Raw genomic sequence first — 12,610 nt, 5'->3', positions numbered from 1 at the left:
TCTTTGACAAAAACACCAAAAATATACAATGGAATAAAGAAAGCATCTTCAATAAATGATGCTGGTCTAACTGGCTGTTTGTTTGTGGAAGAATGAAAATAGTCCCGCATTTGCACCTTGTACAAAGCTCAAGTCCAAGTGGATTAAGGATCTCAACATAAATCAAGACACACTGAATCTAGTAGAAGAGAAAGTGAAAAAGAGCCTTTAAGGATAGCTAAAAGCAATCCATGTGGGGGAATATCAGGGACAAGGCAGAGACCTGGGGTGGGTCAGGCTCCTGGGAGGATATGGGAGTGACCCTGGGTGAGACCCCAGGAGCTAGGGATAAGGAGACTGAAATGGCCACTTCCTGTAGCCAGGCAGGATTTCCAGTGGAAGGAGGGGGACACCAACCCACCCACAAAACCTTCCATCCAAAAATGTCCCTGCCTACAAGATATACAGGGATAAAGATGGAGCTGAGATTGAAGGAATAACCAACCAATGAGTGGACAAACTTGAGACCTACCTCATAGAGGAGAGCCAAACCCTGACACTCTTGATGATACTTGGTTGCACTTCAGGACAGAAGCCTATCATAAACATCATGTGAGGATTCATACAGCAAGTGATGGCAACAGATGGACATGCACAGCCAAATATTAGGCAGAATTCAGGGAATCTTTTGATATAGTCAGAGGAAGGATTGAGGGAGCCAGATGGGGTCAAGTATACCAGAAGGAGACCTAGAGAGCCAAGTCACCTGGACCCATTGGGCATTCATAGAGATTGAGCCACCAACCAAAAAGCATGCATGGTCCAGACCTAGGGCCCCTACAAATGTGGAGCAGATGTGAAGCTTGGTCTTAATGCGTGTCACCTAAAAATTAGATCTGGGGTTGTCTCTTACTGAATTTTGTTGCCTTCCATGGAATCTATGGGAACCTAGTGGGGCTATCTTATTTGGCCACAGTAGGAGAGGATGCATTTGTTCCTGATGCAACTTGGTTTGCCAGGGTGGTGTGGTAGCTGATGGGGTTGCATAGTGAATACCTTTCCTTCTCTTGGGAGAATGGGAGGAGGAAATGATGAGAAAGGGTCGAAGGGTAGGCCTGGGAGGAAAGGGAAGGCAGGATGTGATCAAATGGTAAAGTGCATAAATGAATGAGTGAAAATAAACAGAAATGATAAATAGGGAGCTAGACATGTTTAACATTTAAACTTTTTCAACTGCAAACTGAATAGAAATGTGTTCTCCCTGAAATATGTTAGCAACCTATGTTTTCATGGTCTACTTATAATTAAACTAAATAGTGATTAAATATGCAAAAATTTTGGTATAAGATAAAGTTGTGAGGATTGTTGTGAAGCTTTGTGGCTATAGTTAGTATGTACTTATAACTGATAATTAGCATATGTAAATTATAAACACACAATGTTGTTCAGTCAGACATCATCCTACAGATACAAATAGGTAGGGTTATATTTATTTTAGTTTCTTATCTCCCCCATCTTCACATTGTTTCTTTCTCCTCTCTTATCAGTATATGCTTAAAATTTATACTATAAAAATTGTTCAGGTTTTTTATTCTTTTGAATTTTATTTACTTATTTGTCACAGCTTTTATTCCATTCCTGAGCAGGGATAAGATGAAGTCAAGAGAGACCGGAAGGAAAGTGCTAAGGGATTCTAGCTCCATGTCAGGAGGAAGTTTTGTGGATTTTGATATTAGTTATTTAGATAAGTAGATAGAATGACATAGAATTTCTCCTCTGCAGTCTCAACCTACAGGGTGTGGAGATAACTGTTATGTATTATTACATCCTGTTTAATGGTGTTCACAGATCCAGTGAATGGATAGAAAAACACTTTACAAAGTAAAACACATCCAGAGATTTCTTGGATTGACTTAGGACATTGGTATTACTTTGATATATCTACACAGTGATTATCTAAAAACAAACAAACAAACAAACAAACACACCATCAACACGCACAAGGTCACCAAATATTTGAAATGTAATTAATTAAATATAATGCCAAACTGGTAAGCTTTCCTGCAACATAGATACCTGTTTCCTTGTGAATCTGTATCTGTGAGTGCTTTTTCCCTTGTCAAACATAGGCCTGGAGAGATGATGGCTCAGTAAGTAAGAGTCTTGGTTGCTCTTTCAGACAACCTGAGTTCAATTCTAGACAATTACCTGGTAGCTGATAACCATCTATACAGGGTTCTGATGCCTTTTTCTGTCATGCCAGCTTACATAGTAATAGAACAGGAATAAACATAAAATGCATACAGAAATAAATGTTGTACATTGACAAATTCCTAATTTCCTCTACTCATCCATAGTTTAGGAGCTCAAACTCTGGAGCCCAAAGCACCCTACCCTATTGCTCTCCAGCTGAGCTCAATGGACACACCTGAAAGTTCACATGCTCTCTTCACAGAGACAACTGTTGATGATCACCATCCAAGTTTTAATTAATTGGGCCATTTTCTTTATTACTTTGTGAAACTGAGTCATTTTTTATTTAAGAACTTCTTTGACTAGGTGTATAGCTACATGTATATTATGTGGGTTTGTGTATGTGAAAGGGGCATTCACAGAGGCCAGAAAAGAGGGTCCTATCACCTGAAGCCTGAGTTCCATTGGACAGACACCTGATTATTAGCTCTGAAACAGAACTTTGTTCCTCTGCAAAAGCAGCCTGTGCTCTCCACCTATGAAGAGTCTCTCTCCATCTATGCATTGTTTATTTTAAGAATACAAATGCATGTTAATTGTGGGGAAATTTCAGGTGAGTCCTAAGGAACAAGGTCAGGGAACTGTTGAGCTAGGAAGACAGGTTGCAAGGGAAGACAGAAAGAAGGAGTGTAAGAGAGATTTGTTGTTTGGTTTTTCTTCCTCTTTACCTTAGGCCAGCCTAAATGTCCATATGGGTCCCACCTTAGCTGATAACTTTATCCATCTTCCAAAGATTGTGAAAGGCCTGGCATCAATGTGTACATTTTAACTTCACTCCAGAGGGTTTACTATACAGAAAATGGGTATAATGACTTGGCAGAGGGAGTCTTTTTTCTTTTGTTCTTTTTTTTATTACAACTGAAGAATTAAAGTACATTTGTTTTGTAAAGTACATGCTTTATGTAGTGGAGAGACCTGCATATTATGGGATACCTTTATATAAAATATGGGTGTGTCATAGAGTTTTGGAGTCCACTGGAATAAGGCTTTAGAGACATGTGGCATAATGGATGGATATAGAGGTTCCAGTAGTCACTTCATTAAAGCATGATAAAAAGATCAAGATTACAAAGCCAGACTGGAAATCCTGTTTACTTTGCCCTATGTTGTCTTCTTTCCTTTAGGCATCTCGGTTGAGTCCAAGGTTCCTTGAAATCTGAATGTACTAGATATTAATTGTGATCCTTTTAATCTTCCTTCGTAGGAGGTGTGACTATGTTGCTCAAATTGTTTAAATATTTTGTGCACATAACTGATCAGCCACCCAGGAGGGTTGTACACGTAACCCAGGCAAAGTACAAGGGAAATAAGTGTCAAGAAAAGTTTCATTTTATACATTTCCAATTTCTTTTTTGTGTGTGTGTGTGTGTTCTTTCCACACCAATACTCTTTTTTTTTAAATTAGGTATTTTCCTCGTTTACATTTTCAATGCTATCCCAAAGGTCCCCCATACCCACATCCCCAATCCCCTACCCACCCACTCCCCCTTTTTGGACCTGGCGTTCCCTTGTACTGGGGCATATAAAGTTTGAAAGTCCAATGGGCCTCTCTTTGCAGACTAGGCCATCTTTTGATACATATGCAGCTAAAGACAAGAGCTCCCGGGTACTGGTTAGTTCATATTGTTGTTCCAACTATAGGGTTGCAGTTCCCTTTAGCTCCTTGGGTAATTTCTCTAGCTCCTCCATTGGAGGCCGTGTGACCCATCCAATAGCTGACTGTGATCATCCACTACTGTGTTTGCTAGGCCCCGGCATAGTCTCACAAGAGAGCTATATCTGGGTCCTTTTAGCAAAATCTTGATAGTGTATGCAATGGTGTCAGCATTTGGAAGCTGATTATGGGATGGATCCCTGCATATGGCAATCACTAGAAGGTCCATCCTTTCCTCACAGCTCCAAATTTTGTCTCTGTAACTCCTTCCATGGGTGTTTTGTTCCCATTTCTAAGAAAGGGTAAAGGGTCCACACTTTGGTCTTTGTTCTTCTTGAATTTCATGTGTTTGCCAAGTTGTATCTTATATCTTGGGTATCCTAAGTTTCTGGGCTAATATCCACTTATCAGTGAGTACATATTGTGCGAGTTCCTTTGTGATTGGGTTACTTCACTCAGGATGATACCCTCCAGGTCCAGCCATTTGCCTAGGAATTTCATAAATTCATTCTTTTTAATAGCTGAGTAGTATTCCATTGTGTAAATATACCACATTTTCTGTATCCATTCCTCTGTTGAGGGGCATCTGGTTTCTTTCCAGCTTCTGGCTATTATAAATAAGGCTGCTATGAACATAGTGGAGCATGTGTTCTTCTTACCGGTTGGGACATTTTCTGGATATATGCCCAGGAGACTTATTGTGTGATTCTCCTGTAGTACTATGGCCAATTTTCTGAGGAACTGCCAGACTGATTTCCAGAGTGGTTGTACAAGCTTGCAATCCCACCAACAATGGAGGAGTGTTCCCCTTTCTCCACATCCTCGCCAGCATCTGCTGTCACCTGAGTTTTTGATCTTAGCCATTCTGACTGGAGTGAAGTGGAATCTCAGTGTTGTTTTGATTTGCATTTCCCTGATGATTAAGGATGTTGAACATTTTTTCAGGTGCTTCTCTGCCATTCGATATTCCTCAGGTGAGAATTCTTTGTTCAGCTCTGAGCCCCATTTTTAATGGGGTTATTTGACTTTCTGGAGTCCACCTTCTTGAGTTCTTTATATATATTGGATATTAGTCCCCTATCCGATTTGGGATAGGTAAAGATCCTTTCCCAATCTGTTGGTGGCCTTTTTGTCTTATTGACGGTGTCTTTTGCTTTGCAGAAGCTTTGCAATTTTATGAGGTCCCATTTATCGATTCTTGATCTTACAGCACAAGCCATTGTTGTTCTATTCAGGAATTTTTCCCCTGTACCCATATCTTCGAGGCTTTTCCCTACTCTCTCCTCTATAAGTTTCAGTGTGTCTGGTTTTATGTGGAGTTCCTTAATCCACTTATATTTGACGTTAGTACAAGGAGATAGAAATGGATCAATTCGCATTCTTCTACGTGATAACTGCCAGTTGTGCCAGTACCATTTGTTGAAAAGGCTGTCTTTTTTCCACTGGATGGTTTTAGCTCCCTTGACAAAGATCAAGTGACCATAGGTGTGTGGATTCATCTCTGGGTCTTCAATTCTGTTCCATTGGTCTACTTGTCTGTCACTACATTTCCAATTTCAAACAGACTTTTTCTTCCCATGAAATACCAGTGTTTTCCATTCCTGGGCCCATCTAACCTTTCTGACCCTGAACCAGATAGTGAGGTTGGTAACAGTCAAAGACCACACAGAGAGAACATCCAGGTTTATAAGTATAGAACTAAGCATCTAGTTAGTTTGTCCGGGGAGAAGCCAGGTATCAATGCCAAACTGTGTTTCTGACTCCAATTGGCCCCTGTTCCCTCCACCCTTCCAACTGTTCCTCCATGTCAAGCTCAGTCTCCAAGACACCAGTCACTGTACATCCTTATGTTTCCAACCATCTGAGCAGTGTCAGAAGCCATGGGCTCCTAGGTCCCCAGATGAAAGATGTATATCAAGCCTATTGTTTATTCAAATCCAGAACTCATATTTCCCAATTTGCTGCCAACAACAACAACAACAACGTCTGGACACCTGGTGTTAGACACAGCACTCACCACATGTATGGCATATATCTGTAACAAATGAAGTGTTCTTGGGCTGCCTTTTTGCCCTGAGTGTATCTATGAGCTCCTGAGCCCATCATAGATCATAGCACTCCAGAGGGGCAGTGTATTGTTTCACATTCATCTTGGTCCAGTTGGCTGTTGATGCGAAAGGTCCTTCAGGATGGGCATGGAGAAATCACTGTTGTAGAAGTTGACATTGGAGATCTGAGTGCATTGTTTGAATCCAGGTAGGAGGGCATTGACCTGGGAGTCATTCACCCTACATCCTTGCAAATCCAGAGTCTCAAGAGTGCTTACCACTTTCATGAGGAGACATCTCAGAGCCATAAGATCAAAATCCAGTAAAACCACACCTCTCAATCCCAGATGTTTTAGCTGAAAGAGGATCTGACAGCAGGAGCAGGAATCCAGGTCTCTCTGTGAAATTAGGGAGTAACTAATGGAGAGGGTCTTCAAGGGTGTCACAAGGAACCTAGGGTTAAAGGACACAGAGAGTTAGTTCAGTCAAATGGTCTTGTAGAGGTTTGGCATGGATATACTGAGTGGTAGAAAGAACCAGGTGCCCCAAGTTCAGTTTGACTAAATGATTAAGGACATCATTTATGATACTTTCTATTGGAACCTGTTCAGTCCATTCAACCCCACAATTCATCTCCTGTCCTCACTCTCAAGCTAAAAATCAATTCATTCCTTAAGCCCAGAAAGCACTCAGAAGAAATTTCCATCCCATGAAATTTTTGACAGGATCCCAATATTTGCTGTGTGTTCACTGAATCTGCATACTTTCATTCCCACTGCAGTCGTGCTTGCTCTCATTTACAGCCCAAGCTCTACCTCCTATCCCATGCATTCAGTGCTACTTGGGCTCAAAATATTTCACTCATGGAAACTGGGTAAATATAGAAGGCTACTCTCATAGTTCAGATCATAAAACCCATGTTCACAATGTGCCAATGAGTTCCCTTACTACTCACTACCGTGTCCCCTTTCTCTTCCCTTTCCATATGATTCTGTGGGAATGATTTCAATTACAACTAATTTTTACTAGCTTTAACCTACTATTTACACCCAATCGCTTCTCTCCATCAGGAGTTCTCATCTGAGACACTGATTTACCTTGTAAAATTTCCCTTGTTTATCTCAGTGTACATAGAAACAAGACATAACTTTCTGATTCTTATGGGTCTCTAAATGTTTGTTCCTAGTGGCTGGCTGGCATCATGTACCACTAATCCTTATGATAAGACAGACAGACTTGCTCTGATAGCTGAACCAGCTCTCCATTATGGCCTACCCTAGGACCTGATTCATCTGGGATATGAGAAAATGGACGCAGAACATGAAAAGTTGCTGGAGACAGTTGAATGAGAAGAACTGAGAAGTAAACTTGTTGATACACTTGGCTTCTCTGACTCTTGTTCTATTGAAAATAGGAAAGGTGATACCAGGAAGGGATACCAGGAAGACTTTTCAAAGATTTCACAGCTGCCCAAAGTAGTGAACAAAATATGCCAACTCTAACAGGGTCCAATTCAACTCCAATTCAGTGATGTGCTCTGCATAAAAAATATTCAAGGGGGCGCAGAGTTGGCAGACAACGCCAAGGTCCCCAGAGGACTCTCTACAGTATCTTCGGACCCCTGGTGAATGGAACACAAGTTCTGTTCCAATCTAATCACGCTGGACCTGAGACAGCATTAATTAGGGAAACAGAAAATGCAGCCTGACCAGGGTCACAAGTTCCTTCCTTTTGGCGCCAGGACCTGGTCACCTTAGGCATGAAGTCAGCGGACACCCCCAAGGTCACTAGAGGACTCTCTACTTGATCTTAGGACCTCTGGTGAGTAGAACACAACTTCTGCCAGTAGGCAGGTTCTAACGCCAGATATCTGGGCACCTTCCCTATAAAAGGAGAGATTGCCTGCAGAGAGTGCTCTGACTACTGAAACTCAGGAGAGAGCTAGTCTCCCAGGTCTGCTGATGAGGGCTAACAGAATCACGAGATCAATAAGCTCTAACGAGAGACAACTATAACAAATAAGTCCAGAGAATACCAGATGACGAAAGGCAAACTTAAGAATCTTACTAACAGAAACCAAGACCAATCACCAACATCAGAACGCAGCACTCCAAACTTGCCCAGCCCTGGGCACCCCAACACACCTTAAAAGCTAGACCTGGATTTAAAAGCATATCTCATGATGATGGTAGAGGACACCAAGAAGAACTTTAATAGCTCAGTTAAAGTACTACAGGAGAATATGGTAAAGAGTTACAAGTCCTTAAAGAAAAACAGGAAAACACAACCAAACTGGTAGAAGTCCTTGAAGAAAAGCAGGAAAACACATCCAAACAGGTGATGGAAATGAACAAAACCATACTAGACCTAAAAAGGGAAGTAGACACAATAAAGAAAACACAAAATGAGGCAACACTGGAGATAGAAACCCTATGTAAGAAATCAGGAATGATGGATGCAAGCATCAGCAACAGAACACAAGAGATGGAAGAGAGAATGTTATGTGCAGAAGATTCCATAGAGAACATCGGCACAACAACCAAAGAAAATGCAAAATGCAAAAGAATCCTAAATCGAAATATCCAGAAAATCCAGGACACAATGAGAACACCAAACCTACGGATAATAGGAGTAGATGAGAATGAAGATTTTCAACTTAAAGGGCCAGCAAATATCTTCAAGAAAATAATAGGAGAAAATTTCCCAAATCTAAAAGGACACACTCATGAACATAAAAGAAGTCTACAGACCTCCAAATAGACTGGACCAGAAAAGAAATTCCTCCCCACACATAATAATCAGAACAACAAATGCACTAAATAAACATAGAATATTAAAAGCAGTAAGGGAAAAAGGTCAAGTAACATATAAAGGCAGGCCTAACAAAATTACACCAGACTTTTCACCAGAGACTATGAAAGCCAGAAGATGCTGGACAGATGTTATACAGACACTAAGAGAACACAAATGCCAGCCCAGGCTACTATACCCAGCCAAACACTCAATTATCATAGATGGAGAAATCAAAGTATTCCAGGAAAAAAACCAAATTCATACATTATCTCTCCACGAATCCAGCCCTTCAAAAATAATAACAGAAAAAAAAATACAAGGACAGAAACCACGCTCTACATAAAGCAAGAAAGTAATTCTTCAACAAACCTAAAAAAGACAGACACAAGAACAGAATTCCAACTCTAACAACAAAAATAATAGGAAGCATCAATTACTTTACCTCAATACATCTTAATATCAATGAAATCAATTCCCCAATAAAAAAACCATAGACTAACAGACTGGCTACACAAAAAGGACCCAATATTTTGCTGCTTACAGGAAACCCATCTGAGGGAAAAAGACAGAAACTACCTCAGAATAAAAGGCTAGAAAACAATTTTCCAAGCAAATGGTCTGAAGAAACAATCTGGAATAGGCATTCTAATATTTAATAAAATCAATTTCCAACCCAAAGTTATCAAAAAAGACAAGAAGGGACACTTCATACTCATCAAATGTAAAGTCTTCCAAGGAGAACTCTCAATTCTGAATATCTATGCTCCAAATGCAAGGGCAGCCACATTCATTAAACACACTTTAGTAAAGCTCAAAGCACACATCGCACCTCAATCAATAATAGTGGGAGACTTCAACACACCACTTTCATCAATGGAAAGATTGTGGAAACAGAAACTAAACAGGGACACAGTGAAACTAACAGAAGTGGTGAAACAAATGGATTTAACAGATATCTACAGCACATTTTTTTTCCTAAAACAAAAGGATATACTTTCTTCTCAGCACCTCATGGTACCTTCTCCAAAATTGATCATATAATTGGTCACAAAACAGGCCTCAAAAGATACAAAAACATTGAAATTGTCCCATGCATCCTGTCAGATCACCATGGACTAAGGCTGATCTTCAATAACAACATAATTAATAGAAAGCCAACATTCACATGGAAACTGAACAACACTCTTCTCAATGATACATTTGTCAAGGAAGGAATAAAGAAAGAAATTAAAGAATTTTTAGAGTTTAATGAAAATGAAGCCACTACATACCCCATATTATGGGACAGAATAAAATCATTTCTGAGATGAAAACTCATAGCTCTGAGTGCCTCCGAAATGAAACTAGAGAGAGCAAACAATGGCAGCTTGATAACACACCTAAAAGCTCTAGAGAAAAAGGAAGAAAATTACTTCTTACCCTTCATTCTCACCCTCTCTCTCCTCTCTTTGTCTTCTCTCCTCTTCTCTCTCCCTCTTTCTCTCCTCTCTCTCTCTCTCTTGCTTGCTCTCTCTCTCTCTCCCTCTCTCTCTTTCTCTCTTTCTCTCTGCATTTCTATAATAAAGCTCTTAAACCAGAGAGAGTCTCTGCTCCATCAAGATCCACTGTGCACTTTGGTCAGTGTTGGGAACCTCTTCCCTTATTCCTCGCTCTCCTAACCCTGGGGCTACAGGGTGTGGCCTTGGGGTTCTCAGATCAGGGGCTGCCCCTTCTCTATCCCCTGCTAACTGGGACAGAAGCTATGCTCACCCAGGGCCAAGTGGAAAGTGTCCAGCAGCCCTCCAGTACCTGCGTCCTGCCCAGAGCACAGGAACTCTGGCCAGATATGGGCCCCTTTCCCTTACCCCTCCTCCCAGGGCCTTCCCCTGCGCCCCCCCCCCATTTTTTTGATCCCAACATGTCCCTAGCTGAAATAAGGAACAAAGGAGAGATAGAACCTTAAGAGACTACCCACAGTGCATAGGCATGGCTCTCAGTTGAGCGAAGCAGCCAGTCAACCATCTCGAAATTTTAACCCTGAGCTGGGCAGTGGTGGCACACACCTTTAATCCCAGCACTTGAGAGGCAGAGGCAGGTGGGTTTCTGAGTTCGAAGCCAGCCTAGTCTACAAAGTGAGTACCAGGACAGCCAGGGCTATACAGAGAAACCCCATCTCTTGAAAAAATGCTCAGCATCCTTAATCATCAGGGAATAGCAAATCAAAACAAACCTGAGATGCCACGTCACAACAGTCAGAATGGCTAAGGTAAAAAATTCAGGTGACAGCAGATGCTGGAAAGGATGTGGAGAAAGAGGAACACTCCTCCATTTTTGGTGGGATTGTAAACTTGTACAATCACTCTGGAAATCAGTCTGGTGGTTCCTCAGAAAATTGGACATAGTACTATCGGAGGATCCAGTAATACCCCTCCTGGGCATATATCCAGAAGATGTTCCAACTAGCAATAAGAACACATGCTCCACTATGTTCATAGCAGCTTTATTTATAATAGCCAGAAGCTGGAAAGAACCCAGATGTCCCTCAATAGAAGAATGGATACAGAATATGTAGTATATTTACAGAACGGAGTACTTCTCAGCTATTAAAAACAATAAATTTATGAAATTCCTAGTCAAATGGATGGATCTGGAGGGCATCATCCTGAGTGAGGTAACCCAATCACAAATAACTCACGTGATATGTACTCAGTGGTAAGTGGATATTAGCCCAGAAACTTAGAATACCCAAGACACAATTTGTGAAACACATGAAACTCAAGAAGAACAACGACCAAAGTGTGGATACTTTGCCCCTTCTTAGAATTGGGAACAAAACACCCATGGAAGGAGTTATGGAGCTGAGATGAAAGGATGGACCATCCAGTTACTGCCCCATCTGGGGGTCCATCCCATAATCAGACACCAAACGCAGATACTATTGCATACGCCAGCAAGATTTTGCTGAAAGGACCATGATATAGCTGTCTCTTGTGAGGCTATTCCAGTGCCTGACTAACACAGAATTGGATTCTCATAGTCAGCTATTGGATGGAACATAGGGCCACCAATGGAGGAGCTAGAGGAAGTATCCAAGGAGCTGAAGGTGTCTGCAATCCTATAGGTGGAACAACAATATGAACTAACCAGTGCCCCCAGAACTTTTGTCTCTAGCTGCATATGTATCAGAAGATGGCCTAGTTGGCCATCATTGGGAAGAGAGGCCTCTTGGTCTTGAAAACTTTATATGCCCCAGTACAGGGGAAACACCAGTTCCAAGCAGTGGGAGTGTGTGGGTAGGGGAACAGGGGTGGAGGGAGGGTATAGAGGACTTTTAGGATAGTATTTGAAATGTAAATGAAGTAAATACCTAATTTAAAAAAATGGAAAAAAAACCCTCTCTCGAAAAACAACATAAAAATTTAAACATAAAAATTTAACCCTGAATTGTTCCTGTATAAATGAAAAATAGTTACAAAAAAATGGAGCATAGATTGAAAGAAAGGCCATCCAGAGACTGGGATCTTGGGATCCATTCAAATAGCCGACAGGAAACCCCAACACTGTTGCTGATGCCAAGATATGGCTGTCCTCTGAGGGGCTATGTCAGCATCTGTCTAAGACAATTGCAGACACTCACATCCAGCTAATGGATTGACCTTGGGGACCCTAATGAAGTAGATCTGGAAGGACTAAAGGAGCTGAAAGGGATTGTAACCCCATAGGAAGCAAACAACATCAACTGACTGGACTCCTCAGATTTCCCAGGGACTAAGTCACCAGCCAAAGAGTATACATGAATTGGTCTATGGTTCATGATACCTATGTAACAAAGGATTGCTTTATCTTGCATCAATGTGAGAGGAGCCCTTTGTCCTTTGGAGGCTTGTTTCCCCAGTTAAGGGGG

This window comes from Mus musculus, chromosome 5, assembly GCF_000001635.26.
Source record: "Mus musculus strain C57BL/6J chromosome 5, GRCm38.p6 C57BL/6J".
In the NCBI taxonomy this organism is placed as follows: domain Eukaryota; kingdom Metazoa; phylum Chordata; class Mammalia; order Rodentia; family Muridae; genus Mus; species Mus musculus.
Note: the sequence above shows the minus strand (reverse complement) of the source record.